Raw genomic sequence first — 13,850 nt, forward strand, 5'->3', positions numbered from 1 at the left:
ATATGAATAATACTTATGTCGCCACGTAGCATTTAATTTTTTTTACATTTTTTTCTTTTACTATTAAAAAAGTGGCTATTAAAAAAGTGGTATTATTTTCATATTTTTTAAAAATTTAAAAAAAACATAAATTAAAAAGGGAAATTTTGTATACTGGCCGATTCCATAGCAGCACTCAATAAATATATCATCAACATACCTTCCCCTGGATGACACGTGCATTGAGCCCCCCGTGTCCGACAAATTGTTATCTTGTCCATTTAGCTCATTATTCCAGTCTAATGAAGTCAATGTACCGAACTTGGATTTCATTCCAGTAACTGTCTCTCTCGATTTTGGTTCATACAAATCACAAGAGATGTTCAACACCAGCGAATCTTTCCAGATTCCGGCGGCTTATTCTGCCTTGTTCAATTCCAATCCCAGTAACGTTCAGCTCGGGCACTCAGACCTTCGTGTGCCGCTCCTGAATCTCTCCATGGTTCGGGCGAGAATGGATACCCTGCAGTGATTCTTGTGGGAGCCGGTCAACAGAAACCAGCTGATCGGTCGGGATCATTTGGAAGTGGTCTCCTCAGAGATCACCTCCGCAATCCACCAAGTCATCGTCAACGGCGCTGCCTTTCTCTCCTGCACTCAGACCCCAAGACCAATCCAATTCGTTCCCAACTCAACAATTCCTCCCAAAATCCTCGGGGAATCTTCGGGTTGATTGAAAGAAGAGGCTTTTGACGAGGGAGTGAAGGACAAGGTTTTAGTTGCAGAGCCTAATGTCTCAGAGATAGTGGAGCTCAACGTTGTTGTTGATAGCAGCGCAGATATGGGAAAAACAAAACAGAGGTTGAAGAAAGGCTCATTATATTCATGTATCAATTGTCATTTACAAGATAACTGCAGCTATTTATATTACATTTGCAATGAATAAAGTAAATGAAATAATGCGGGCTAATTGCCAGCACTTGTAACAAACTATAACAGAACAATTATCACATCCTTTAATTTGGTGCAACTGTAAGTATTTGAGATGCATTTGTATCCTTTATTCTCAACATCCTCCCGTAAGATAGAGAGTAAATGTTGATTACTCCCATCTTGAGTAGCATTCGATTGAATGTGGAAGAGTGTAATGGTTTAATGAGTAAATCTGCAAGCTGGGCTGAAGACGATACATGTGCAGTGACGACCTGACCAGCTGATATCTTGTCTTGAACTAGATAACAATCTAGTTCAATGTGCTTCGTTCGCTCGTGGAATACGGGATTAGCCGCAATGTGTAGGGCTGCAGGATTGTCACAATACAGAGTGGCTGGCTGTGAGATGTCGATGTTCAAATCATGGAGCAAATAGCGAAGCCAAGTCAATTCACATACAACTGATGCCATGGCTCGATATTCGGACTCGGCAGAGGAACGTGATATGGTGTTCTATTTCTTGGACTTCTAGGAGACAAGAGAGTTGCCGATGAAGACACAAAATCCTATTGTGGAACGCCAGGTGTCTGGGCAATTTGCCCAATTAGCATCTGAATAAGCTACGAGTTATGGCTTAGAGGAAGCTGGAAAAAATAGGCCCAGGCTTGGGGTGCTTTCGAGGTATTTGAGCACTTTGATGATAGCATTGTAGTGTGGAAATTTGGGAGTATCCATAAATTGGCTCAGCAAGTGTATGCTGTAGGTCAGGTCAGGCCTTATGATACATCAGCTTGCCCACTAACTTTCGATACAAAGCAAGGTCATTAAATGGTTCTCCTTCATCTTTGCTCAATTTGATGTTAGGTTCCATGGGCATGGGAGAGGGCTTGGAAGCCAACAAACTAGTTTCGGATAAGATATCTAGCGCATATTTGCTTTGACAAAGCTGAATCCCATGCTGTGATCGTGCAATTTCCACACCAAGGAAATACTTGAGGGAGCCGAGTGTTTTGATTTTGAATTTAGTCTCCAAAAAATGCTTGACTGCCTCACGGGAAGCAACATCAGAGCTCATCAAGATGATGTTGTCGACGTAAACGAGTAGAGCAAGAAAGGATGTGTGTGTTTGGTGAAGAGACTATAACCTGATTTGGATTGGATGAAGCCAAATTCTACAAGTGTGGAAGAAAGCTTGGTATTCCACTGCCTGGATGCTTGCCGCAAGCCATATAGGCTTTTCTGGAGACGACATACTTTGCTGGTTTTATCTGCAGGATGACCAAGAGATGGCTTCATATATATTTCTTCGTCAAGTTCGCCATACAAGAAGGCATTGTTGACGTCTAGCTGCTGGAGGTCCCAGCCTTTGATTACAGCAATGGCAAGGAGGCAGTGTATGGAGACCAGTTTGGCAACCGGTGAGAAGGTGTCATGAAATTCTACACCTTCACGTTGAGTGAAGCCTTTTGCCACCAAACAAGCCTTAGCTCTCTCAATTGTCCCATCAGCATGGAATTTAAATTTATAAATCCATTTCAATCAATTAGCTTCTTGCCGAGAGGGAGATCAATGATGGACCAAGTCTCATTAAGCTCGAGAGCAGTGAGCTCTTGCTCCATTGCTTTGCACCAAATGGGGTGTTTTATAGCTTGGGTATTTGAGATCATTTCGGTGTTAAGAGAAAGTGAAATGGTAAAAGTTTTAAATGTGGGGGAAAGGGAATCATACGACAAGAAGGAAGAAAGGGGAAAGGATACTTACTTACCTGTCGTGTTGTGACCATTAGCAGCTTTCATCGTGGATGTAGATTGGGTTGAAGCTGTGACTTGTTGGCAGTGAAAGTCTTGGAGGTATGCTGGTGTTTTTCTAATTCAAGTTGAGCGGCAAAGGGGTGGGATTGAAGGGATGAGTGGAGAGGGTGTATTGGTATCAGGTGAGTGAAGGTTGGCATCAGAAGTATCAAATGAAATGTGGTCAAATGTTGGGGATGGTGGTGTGAGGTCAAGTGTTGGTGGTAATGTAGACGTGATAGAAGTAAGATTTATGGAGGGTGCGTGAGTTGAGAATGGAATGGTGGGAGTGTGTTTTAGAGAAAAGAAGTCTTCGTGGAAAGTTACATCGCGCGAGAGGAATATTTGTTTGGCATTGATATCAAGGAGTTTGTATCCCTTGACTCTATAAGGGTAGCCAAGAAAAATGCCTGGGCGAGCTCGGGAATCAAATTTGGTTCTGGTGTGGGTGAGAGTAGACGCATAACACAGACAACCGAAGTCCTTAAGGTGAGAATATGGTGGTTTGTGATTGTAGAGGATTTCGAAAGGAGACTCGTAATGGAGTAGTAGGGTGGGTGTTCGATTGATTAGATAAACTGTTGTGGTGATGAATTCGGACCAATATTGCATGGGAAGGCCAGATTGGAACTTTAGCGCACGGGCCACATTTAGGATATGCTGATGCTTGTATTCAGCCAAGGCATTTTGTTGGGGTGTAGCCACGCACGTAAGTTGGTGTAGAGCACCTTTTGATTGGTAGAATAGTGGCATTTGGAATTCGGCTCCATTATCGGATCTAATGGTTTTGATGTTATTTTCAAATTGAGTTTGAACAAGGGAAAAAAAATTCTGAAGAGAGAGTTGAGCTTCAGACTTTGTTTTCAATAAGTACACCCAAGTTCATCGAGTGAATTGGTCAACAATGGTAAGAAAATATTTAGTCCCATCATGAGTTGGAGATTGGTTTGGTCCTCATATATCTACCGAAACAAGTTCAAAGGGCTTTGTTACTTTAGTTTCGGATTGAGAGAAATGTAATTTGTGATGCTTTGCAAGTGGACAAACTTCACACAAAATTTTATAGTCAGAATGATGCTTGGAATTAAATTTGGAAATGTCATTCAATATGTGTTTAGTCATGGAGCTATGTCCAAGTCTATAGTTCCATAAAGTAAAGGTATCAAACGTGGTGCTGCTTGTGGTATAAGTTGTACTAGAAGGATGTAAAATAGGGAAAGAAAAGGATTGCAAGGTCGTGGTGTGTTGTCGTGGAATTTGGAGGTGATATAAGCCATTAAGTACAGTCCCCACTCCATTCGTCATCCAAAATGAAAGGTCCTGAATAAAACAAGAATTGGAAGAAAAATTAGACAACAATTTGAGTGAGTGGACATTGCCTTGGCCAAAATAAGATTGAATGAAAAATCTGGAACTCATAAAGCATTTTTGAGAATTAGGCAAGCAGAAGGATGTACATCACCCATGTGTGTGGCTGTTGTATTATGACCATTAGGTAGGGGTGTCAAATTGTGTTAACGGATCGTGTTCGTGTCGTGTCAAGACATGTATATTATACTATATAGGTCGACCCTAACCCGACCCGTTAAACTTATCGTGTCAAGATCTCAAACACTAACACTACCTATTAACATAACGGGTCGTGTCGTGTCAACCCGTTTTGACCGGTTTATGTAAATGGATTGAACAGACCCAAAATTAACCCCCTTGATCTAGTTAAGTTTAGCATAATTTTATATAAATTTTAAAATCACAATATCTATAAAAAAAATATAAAACTAACTACAAATCCAAAATTACAATCCAAACAATAAAAATATCGAAATTAAAATCCCAAAAATTTTATTTTTTAGGTATAAGAGTATAATTGTAACTTTAACTTTCTTAACGGGTCATAACGGGTTATAACGGGTTGGCCCGTTATCAACCCTTTAAGTTATCTTGTCTTAACGAGTCAACCTGTTTGACCCGAACCCGTTAAGGCTAAACTCTAACCCGTTTTTATCGTGTCATGTTCGTGTTGGGTTAATGGATCGTGTCACATATTGCCACTCCTACCATTAGGGAGTTTGATGGTATGGTTAACAAATGTGACATTATGTGTGAAGAGATGAGGGCTACAGATCATATGATCTGTAGCGCCCGTGTCAAGGATCCACGAGGTAGTGAGATGAGTGACTTTGTGGTGTGTGTTTGAATAAGAGATACCAGACATGGGAGGCGTGCTAGATTCGGGAAGGCTAGTTTGCACATGTTTCACAACTAGTGTGGTGCCAATGGATGAAGGGTTGAGCAAAGCAAGGAGGTGGTTGTACTGCTCTTGAGTAATAGGTGGTCCATGGTTGAGCTGATCCTGCTCGAGAGAAGACTGATTTGTTGAAGACTTGGATCTGAAATTGGCTTTGTGTCCAAGTCGAAAACCATTGAGTTTATAGCATTTGTCTTTGGTATGCCCTGGGATGCGGCAGTGAGCACACACTGGAAAGTTGGGATTGGCCTTAAAACAACACTTAAGAGAGTGACTTGGGGACGTTGCAATGAGAACATAACAATCGGACTTTGCGTGAGGATGATTATGTGTGCTGGTTAGGCACTCTAGCAACCAGCCATGGTAAGGGGCGCAGGCATAGCATGGAGTTGTCTTCGCCACTCCTCTTGTTGAACCGGAGAAGTCACGCGATTCAATTGAGGAAGGAGATCGTGAAGCAGGATCTAAGCACGAACTGAATCGCATGAGTCATTTAGACCCATTAGGAATTGCATAACCTTGTGTCGAGGCATGTATTCCTGCAAAGTTTTGATTGAACCACGAGTACACGAAGGCATCGGTTCATAAATTTCAAGCTCATCCCAAAAACATTTGAGTTTGTTGTAATATTGACTCACTAAATTGTTGTCTTAAATCAGTAATGAAATTGATTTTGTGATTTAGAAAATGCGAAGAGCATTTTGGATTGAAAATCGTTCACGAAGATCCTTCCAGACGTTGGCTGCCGTGTCCGCATGTGCAATGCTTGATCTATGTTTTGAACCAACAAAGTGTTGAATCCAGGCAATAATCATGTCATTGCAACGCTCCCAAGGGGCAAGAAGGGGATCAGATTCGCTAGTGGGTTTGGGAATTTTACCATCGATAAATCCCAACTTGTTTTTGATGTTGAGGGCACGATGCATAGTTTGTGCCCAAGTCACATAATTTTAGGTTGTTAGCAGGTCTGGAACTAGTGGAGAAGAAGCTCATTCTCCAGGCTGAATATAGTATGGGTTGGTGGAATGGTGGGGGTTGGTCTCAGGATTGGAAGGCATGGGCAATTCGGTATTTGAAGGGGTTTCAGTCATAGCTCTGGTACCATGTTGATAGCAGCGCAGATATGGGAAAAACATATGAGACAAAGGTTGAAGAAATGTTCATTATATTCATGTATCAATCGTCATTTACAAGATAACTACAGCTATTTATGTTACATTTACGCTAAATAAAATAAATGAAATATTGTTCGCTAATTGCCAGCGCATGTAATAAACTATAACAGAACAATTATCACATCCTTTAATCCGGTGCAGCTGTAAGTATCTGAGATGTATTTGTATCCTTTATTCTCAACAACCGTGAAACTACTGTCTCAGCATATCCACTTCTATGACGTATGCGGGAAAGGGTGCAAACGCGACGCGAATCTGTGGATGCATATGATATTAAGATATATATACCTTTTGTTTCGGACTCAGCTACACATGAGGAGAATTTATCACAAACACATGGTGTGCAGACTAGAAAGGAACCGTAAAGTATTGCAAATTCTATTATTCTTTACGGTTATATGTAACAAACTTATTCCTTTTTTATTCCCTTTCTTTTGTATATATATTGATACATCAATACAATTAAATGAATAAGATGAATTCCATTCATTCATGCTTCGTCTAACATGGCATCAGAGCCAACAGACCAATAATCCTTCTGATTCTGCATCAATGGTGGTCAATCCGTCTTCTTCCCCTTCCCCTCACTCTTCCACTACTTCTTTTTTTTTCTCACATTGTAATCACAAAACTTTCCACCGATAATGTCCTTTTATGGAATGTTCAAACGTGGGCAGGATCTCTTCTCCTTTGTCGATGGTTCTTCCAAACCTCCATCAAAGTTCCTTTCCGATTCCTCCCAATCTAACCCAAAACACAACCCTGATTTTCATTCTTGGAGGCATATCGACCAGCTGGTTCTTAGCATCCTCTTTTCCTCCCTTCCGGACTATATTCTAGGTCGCATCCTCTCCTTCAAAACTGCTCACCAACTATGGACCTCCCTCTCATCCATGTTCTTATCTCAATCTCATGCTCATGATTTTCAAATTCGTTTTCAACTCACTAATCTTTTCCAAGGTGACCAGTCAATATTTGATTATTTTGGCAAGGTTCGTCTCCTTGCAGACTCCCTTGCTGCTACTGGTAGTCCTTTATCAAATAATGACCTTGTTACCTATCTGTTAAATGGACTTGGTCCCTCTTACGAGATGTTCGTTACCTCCATCACTACCAGAACCACCTTTGTTTCCTTCCATGAACTCTATCAACTCCTATCCATGAATCTCAACTTACTCTTACAAACCGACCCTTTAATTCTTCTCTGGAACCATCTGCAAACTATACCTCATTTACAAGAGATTAGGGTGGTCATGGACCCAATCGAGGAGGACGACAAAGGCGTATTAGGAGACGTTATCCTTACAATGGTTACGGTGGCAGACCTCCCTATCCCTCAAATTCATCTCAACAATACAATGCTCAACACCCAACTTGGCAAGTTTGAAATAAGACTGGACATGTCTCACTTCAATGCGGACATCGATTCAACCACTCGCACCAATATGAAGTTCCCAACAACTTCTCTACAAACTACACAACTCAGACTCAACCTTCTGAATCGTTTTGGTACCCCGATTCTGCAGCCACACATCATCTCACTAATGATTTCTCTAACTTAAATCTATCATCTGAAGCATATGCAAGTGGTGAGACCATAAGAGTAGGTGACAACAATAGTCTTCCAATCGAAAACTCTGGTGATACCTCCCTATCCTTAAACTCATCTACCTTTCTTCTCAAGAATATCTTGCATGTTCCGTCCATCACGAAAAATTTAGTAACTGTTCTTTAATTTTGTGTTGATACTCATGTTATTTTGAATTTCACTCCACTCATTTCTATGTGAAGGACCAGGTAACCAGGAAAAAATCCTCCTCACTGGTCCAACCTGTGATGGACTCTACTATTTTCCTTCTACTACTAGGCCTGCAACCCGACCAAACTGGCTTGTGTTTAGGCCCGACCCGACCCGACAAGAAGTCGAATCAAATCGACCCGACCCAACTCGAGTTTGATGAGTGAAAGAAATAACAGCTTTTATTCTCAAGAAATGGAGATTGAGATGGCGTCGATTTCGCCGTGGAGAAAGGGAATGTTGAACTGCAGCACTTGACATCGAATCGTTTTGGCAAGAGCAATGGGGCTTTCGTCGTTGATTACTCATTCAGAGAAGCTGGCCTTTGTGCAGCATATCATGGATGCCGAGAACTCTCTTTCTCTCTCTCTCTCTCTCAAACCCAGAGAAAATTAGAAATGGATATCGAGTATCGTGGCCTACTTGATTTCTGGCATTTCATGGCCGGAAGAACTCATTTTCTCGCCGTTACACAACCAACTGGCGAGCCATTCTTTCTCCAGAAGAATGTGGCACCGACACAACTTCAGTACGAGGCCATTGGTACTGAGGGTTTCCCTTGTGGGCTGGTTGGGTTTATTTCAAATGGAGAGTTCTGGATGGATGGGCTCTTATGATGGTGGAAATAGTACTAGATGGCCAAGGCAATGAGGCTTTCATCGTCATCGATTGATTATTCATTCAGAGCTCCTCAGGGTTGATGCATGCTCTGCTTTTCTTCTTCAATCTACTGCAAGTGGTTTTGACGACAAAGAGAAATGGGAGGGATGGCAGCTAGGGTTTAAGAGTAGTCGGTTTCAGTAGGTTCGACCCGCAAGTTAATTCAAACAGGTTTTACAGTTCGGGTCAGATCAGATCTCACGGACGGATCGGATCACATAGTTTTCTGCACAGGCCTATCTGCTACAACCATTTCGTCGTCTCCATAAACTCATATTGGTGAATGAGCCTCCATGGATCAATGGCACTGAAGACTTGGGCACCCCTTCTTAACCTTGGTCTCTCGTGTTCTACGGTCCAAGTGTTTGCCAATATCTCCCACAAACTCTGTTTTCCAGTGCTCCGAATCTCCCTTAGCAAAATGTCATCAATTTGATTTTCCTTCAAAACAACCCTATTATACTTGGCCTTTTACAACTGTTATGTGCTAACCTATGGGGTCGAGCCCACTATGTCTCAAGAAATGGCTATAAATACTATCTTTCATTTATGGATTATTTTACACGTTTTACTTGGATCTTATCTATCAAGTTAAAATCGGATGTCTTCCAAATTTTCTCAACTTTTTTACCATTCATTGAAAGATTATTTAATACCAAGCTCATCACGTTACAAACCGATGGGGGAGGTGAATTTCAACCTCTCACTCATTTATGCAAACAACTTGGCATTAGCCACAGATTTTCATGCCCTTATACTCACCAACAAAACGGTCTCATAGAACGAAAGTATCGTCATATTGTAGAAATGGGCCTTGCCCTCCTAGCCCACTCATCACTTTCATTTTCTTACTGGGCCGAGGCCTTTGAAACTGTAATTTTCCTAATTAATCTCTTACCCACTCCGGTCTTAAACAACAAATCACCCGACTACAAATTCCATAAAGTCTTTGGGTGTGAATGTTTGCCCAATCTCTGACCATATTCCTCTCACAAATTGAATTTCTGGTCCACGTCATGTCTGTTCTTAGGTTACAGCCTAGCCCATAAAGGCTACAAGTGTCTTGACCTAAACACTAATCGCATGTACATTTCCCGTGATGTAATATTCAATGAAAATTCATTCCCTCTGTCCAAAACTCAGCCTAAACCACAATCTGGTCCATCTCCCTCCCAGTCGGCCTCCTTACCCATTTTTTCTTCCTCCATCTTAGGCCCACATCCAAGCACCCATATACCGCTCTCTTCCATCAACCATGGCCCAACTCAATCTCCAACCCAATACTCTCACAAACACCATCCCCTTCCTCTGACCCTTCTCCCAAATCCTTTCCATCCCCTGTTTCGAATATCCCTAACCCGTGTCTTATCCCACCTTCCTCTCCTATCATCACTCGATCCCACACAAATTCCTCTCGTCCCTGAAGTTTTACTAATGGAACCATGCTGCATTCTACTCAAAATTGTCTCACTGTTTCTGTAGGTGTACCAGATGATCCATCGAGTTTTTTCAAGGCTGTTAAACACACAGAATGGAAGGAGGCCATGACTAAGGAATACAAAGCTCTCATCCGGAATCAAACATGGACTTTGGTACCTCCTGTACCTCACACGAATGTGCTGGGATGCCATTGGGTTTTTCGCACTAAAACCCTAGCTGATGGTTCTTTTGAGATACGGAAGGCACGTCTCGTTGCCAAAGGTTTTCATCAACAACCAGGTATTGATTTCCATGACAAACCTTTCACCATTCAGTTAATTCTATCCATCGCTGTCTCTCGTGCCTGGTCTTTGCTTCAAATTAACATTGAAAATACCTTTTTACATGGTGTGCTCACTGATGATGTCTATATGTAGTAACCACAAGGATTTGTGAATCATTCTCAGACTTCCCACGTCTGCAAGCTTGAGAAAGCTATCTATGGGCTTAAACAAGCACCATGAGTGTGGTTTGCCCAGTTAAGTTCCTGGCTCCTTGATTACGGTTTTATTGCCTCTAACAAAGACCCATCTTTGTTTATTCTCAATTGTAATGACATTCATATGTATTTGCTCATACATGTGGATGATATAGTCATAACATCCTCGAAATAGTTGGCAATCACTGATCTCATTCGTGATTTAGGACTTGCCTTTCTAGTAAAAGATCTAGGTTCTCTGTCTTTCTTTTTGGGTATTGAAGTTGATTACACCACTGATGGACTTGTTTTATCCCAAAGAAAATACATCAAACATCTTCTCAGCCGAAGCAATATGCTTCATGCTAAACCCATATCCTCACCAATGGCTGCCTCCCTAAAATTTTCCAAATCTGATGCCCCAGATTTTGAGGATCATACACTATATCGCAGCATTGTGGGAGGTTTGCAATACCTCTCGGTGACAAGACCAAACATCTCTTACTCCGTCAACAAGGTTTGTCAATTCATGCATTCCCCAAAGCCCCTCATTGGAGTGCCGTGAAGTGCATCCTTAGATATTTGAAAGCCACCATAAATGATGATTTGTTCTTTGCATCCAAATCAAGTCTTACTCTCCAAGCTTACTCGGATGCCGATTGGGGGGGGGGTCTTGTCCAGATGATCGCCATTCCATGGGAGGGTTTTGCATCTACTTCGGCAAACACCTCATCTCTTGGAGCTCCAAAAAATAATAAATTCTTGCTAGGTCCTCAATGGAAGTTGAGTACAAATCGATAGCTTCCTCAGCATTGTACTCAGCAGCTGAACTAATTTGGTTACAAACTCTGTTGTGTGAACTTGGCATCAAGCTTTCTCAAGCTCCTACTTTATGGTGTGACAACCTAGGGGCGACGTACCTCTCAACTAACCCTATCTATCACTCAAAAACAAAACATATGGATATTGACTTTCATTTTGTTAGAGATAGGGTGGCTGCTAGCACGCTTAAAGTTTCATTTGCTCCAAAGATCAAATTGCGGATGTTTTAACAAAACCACTGGTTGTTGACAAATTTCTTCGGTTCAAGACGAGTCTCAGTGTTATAGATACACCGTTAGACTCGAATGGGCGAATTAAGATATATACCTCTGTTTCGGACTCAACTACACATGAGGAGAATTTATCACAAACACATGGTGTGCAAACTAGAAAGGAACTGTAAAGTATTGCAAATTCTATTATTCTCAACTATTATATGTAACAAACTTATTCCTTTTTTATTCCCTTTCTTTCGTATATATATTGATACATCAATACAATGAAATGAATAAGATTTCCATTCATTCATGCTTAATCTAACATATGAGAGCGCACGGGAACCAGTACACGACCCCCAAGGCCTTAGCCAAGCCGGAACGGCTCTGTGCCGAGCAGAGCCAAGCCGGGATACCAAGTTCTCTTGCCCATACGAGGGGTGCAATCAGAACAGGCAGCACAAGAAGTTTAGTCGGTGATTTGCTTGAAGAACCAATTCAAGCGGAGCCACTGCCCTAAGATGTACTCATGCAATCGCTGCAACAAGAAGAACTTCTCGGTGGTGTCCAACCTGAAGAACCATCTTAAGCATTGTAGGGAGGCCAGGTGGATGTGTATGTGCGGGACGAGCTACTCCCGCAAGGACAAGCTTTTCGGGCACATGGCGTTGTTCGAGGGGCACATGCCAGCGGTTGGGGATGAGGACGAGAGGGCCAAGGACCTGGCGGCAGATGCGGCTGCTTTAATGAGGAGGACGACAGCGATGGAGGAGGACGAGGACGAGGTCGTGGTTATCAGGAAGGGAGCTGGTGAATTAGCGCCGGCGAATTCCTTGTAGAATGGATTATTTGAGGGATTATTAGGTGGGTTTGGCTCGATTGAAAGTTTTTGTTTTCAAGATGTGTTGGGTTCGCCTAATGGATTCGATGGTTTGTGATTTTGGAAGGTGATAGAGGAATATATATCTCTGCCTTTAATATTTTGTTGTTGGAGTCATATATATCTGTATCTACTTATGTATATATAATGTACTTATCTTTTCGTGATAAGACAGTTATGGACTTCGTTGTTGTTTTTTGTTTTAATGTTGCTCTGCTTCTAATTCATTTTTGTCCACTTTAAGATCACTTAAGCAACAAGAAAGTTCATATCTTGGATAATAATTATGTTGTGCGTGAGTTTTGATGTGTTTGTTTTCAATCCCCTGTTAATGTGAGACGACAATAATCTTATACGTAATTTTGAGTTTACAGCGGTTGCAATTGGTTTACTCAAATGGTTTCTAGTAATTCTGTGTAACTTGATTCAGATGAAGATTTCGTCTGTATATTGAACAATGATTACTTGGGAGTCTCAGAAATGATGTCCTGTTGTGTGTAAGATATGAAGCTAGTACTTGAAGATTCACCATGGGCTATCAATCTAGCTTTGCCAAGTGCAGCAAATAAGCTCGTCTCTTTTTTTCCATCTTGAAGTTTCGAGCAAAAAACAATTGCTGGAAGGATTTGGGTTGTGTGAGGGGAGTTGTTCCCAATGTAGGACCCAAACGAATGAGCCCAGCCCACACGGTATGGGTGGGCCTAAGGACGGTCCGGTAAGACGAAATCTGAATGAGAGAATAGGATATTCCAAGCCGCAAGCCATGAAGGGCAATGTCAGCCTATAAAGCCCACAAGGAAGCAGCAAGGTAGCACACACGAGACATGGTAAGAGGCATGACAATTTGTAATATTGTCAGGATACAAAGTCATCTTACTAGCTACTATTTGTAATATTATAATATTATTCATTTAAATTATTTGACAATTTGTAAAAGTTTTAGATTAATTTGTATTATTGCAGTAACTTAGAATTCTTTTTTTTTTAATGCTTTAACAACCTTTGTTTCATTTTTTGTTATATGTAAAATATAGTTTTTATATTTTTAGACATTTTTTTTTTAAATATGGGCCCAAGATGGCCTAGAACAAAAATAGGTTATGGCCCTAATGGGTCATGTGCCCATTTGGGTCGGATGGAGGGCAAACAAACCTAGGGTCCAAATCCACCCCTGGCACCCAGACAAGGGCATCGCCCCTGGGCAGCAGGGTCAGATCTCGGAGGGCAAATCCCACCCCCAGCCAAGGCAGGGGTAGGGTGCGAGAAGCAGGCACTCCAACCTTGGGGTGGAGGTAGCACCTTTATTTCTAAAATAAATAAAATTTCATTATTATTCAGAGTTTAGATGGATAATCTAATGTAATATTAGGTTTTGAGTAAGATAGATAAAAGGCAAACAGTGTGATGTTAGGCAAAATTTGACTAATGGATAGCCAAGCTGATGCTAGTACTTT

General features: G+C 41.5%; 1 pseudogene; it reads left to right on the top strand.

The window, feature by feature from the left end:
• Positions 1-358: 358 nt before the first annotated feature.
• Positions 359-12,460, top strand: LOC121253338 (annotated as a pseudogene).
• Positions 12,461-13,850: the final 1,390 nt, after the last annotated feature.

Source organism: Juglans microcarpa x Juglans regia, chromosome 2S (genome assembly GCF_004785595.1).
Source record: "Juglans microcarpa x Juglans regia isolate MS1-56 chromosome 2S, Jm3101_v1.0, whole genome shotgun sequence".
NCBI lineage: Eukaryota > Viridiplantae > Streptophyta > Magnoliopsida > Fagales > Juglandaceae > Juglans > Juglans microcarpa x Juglans regia.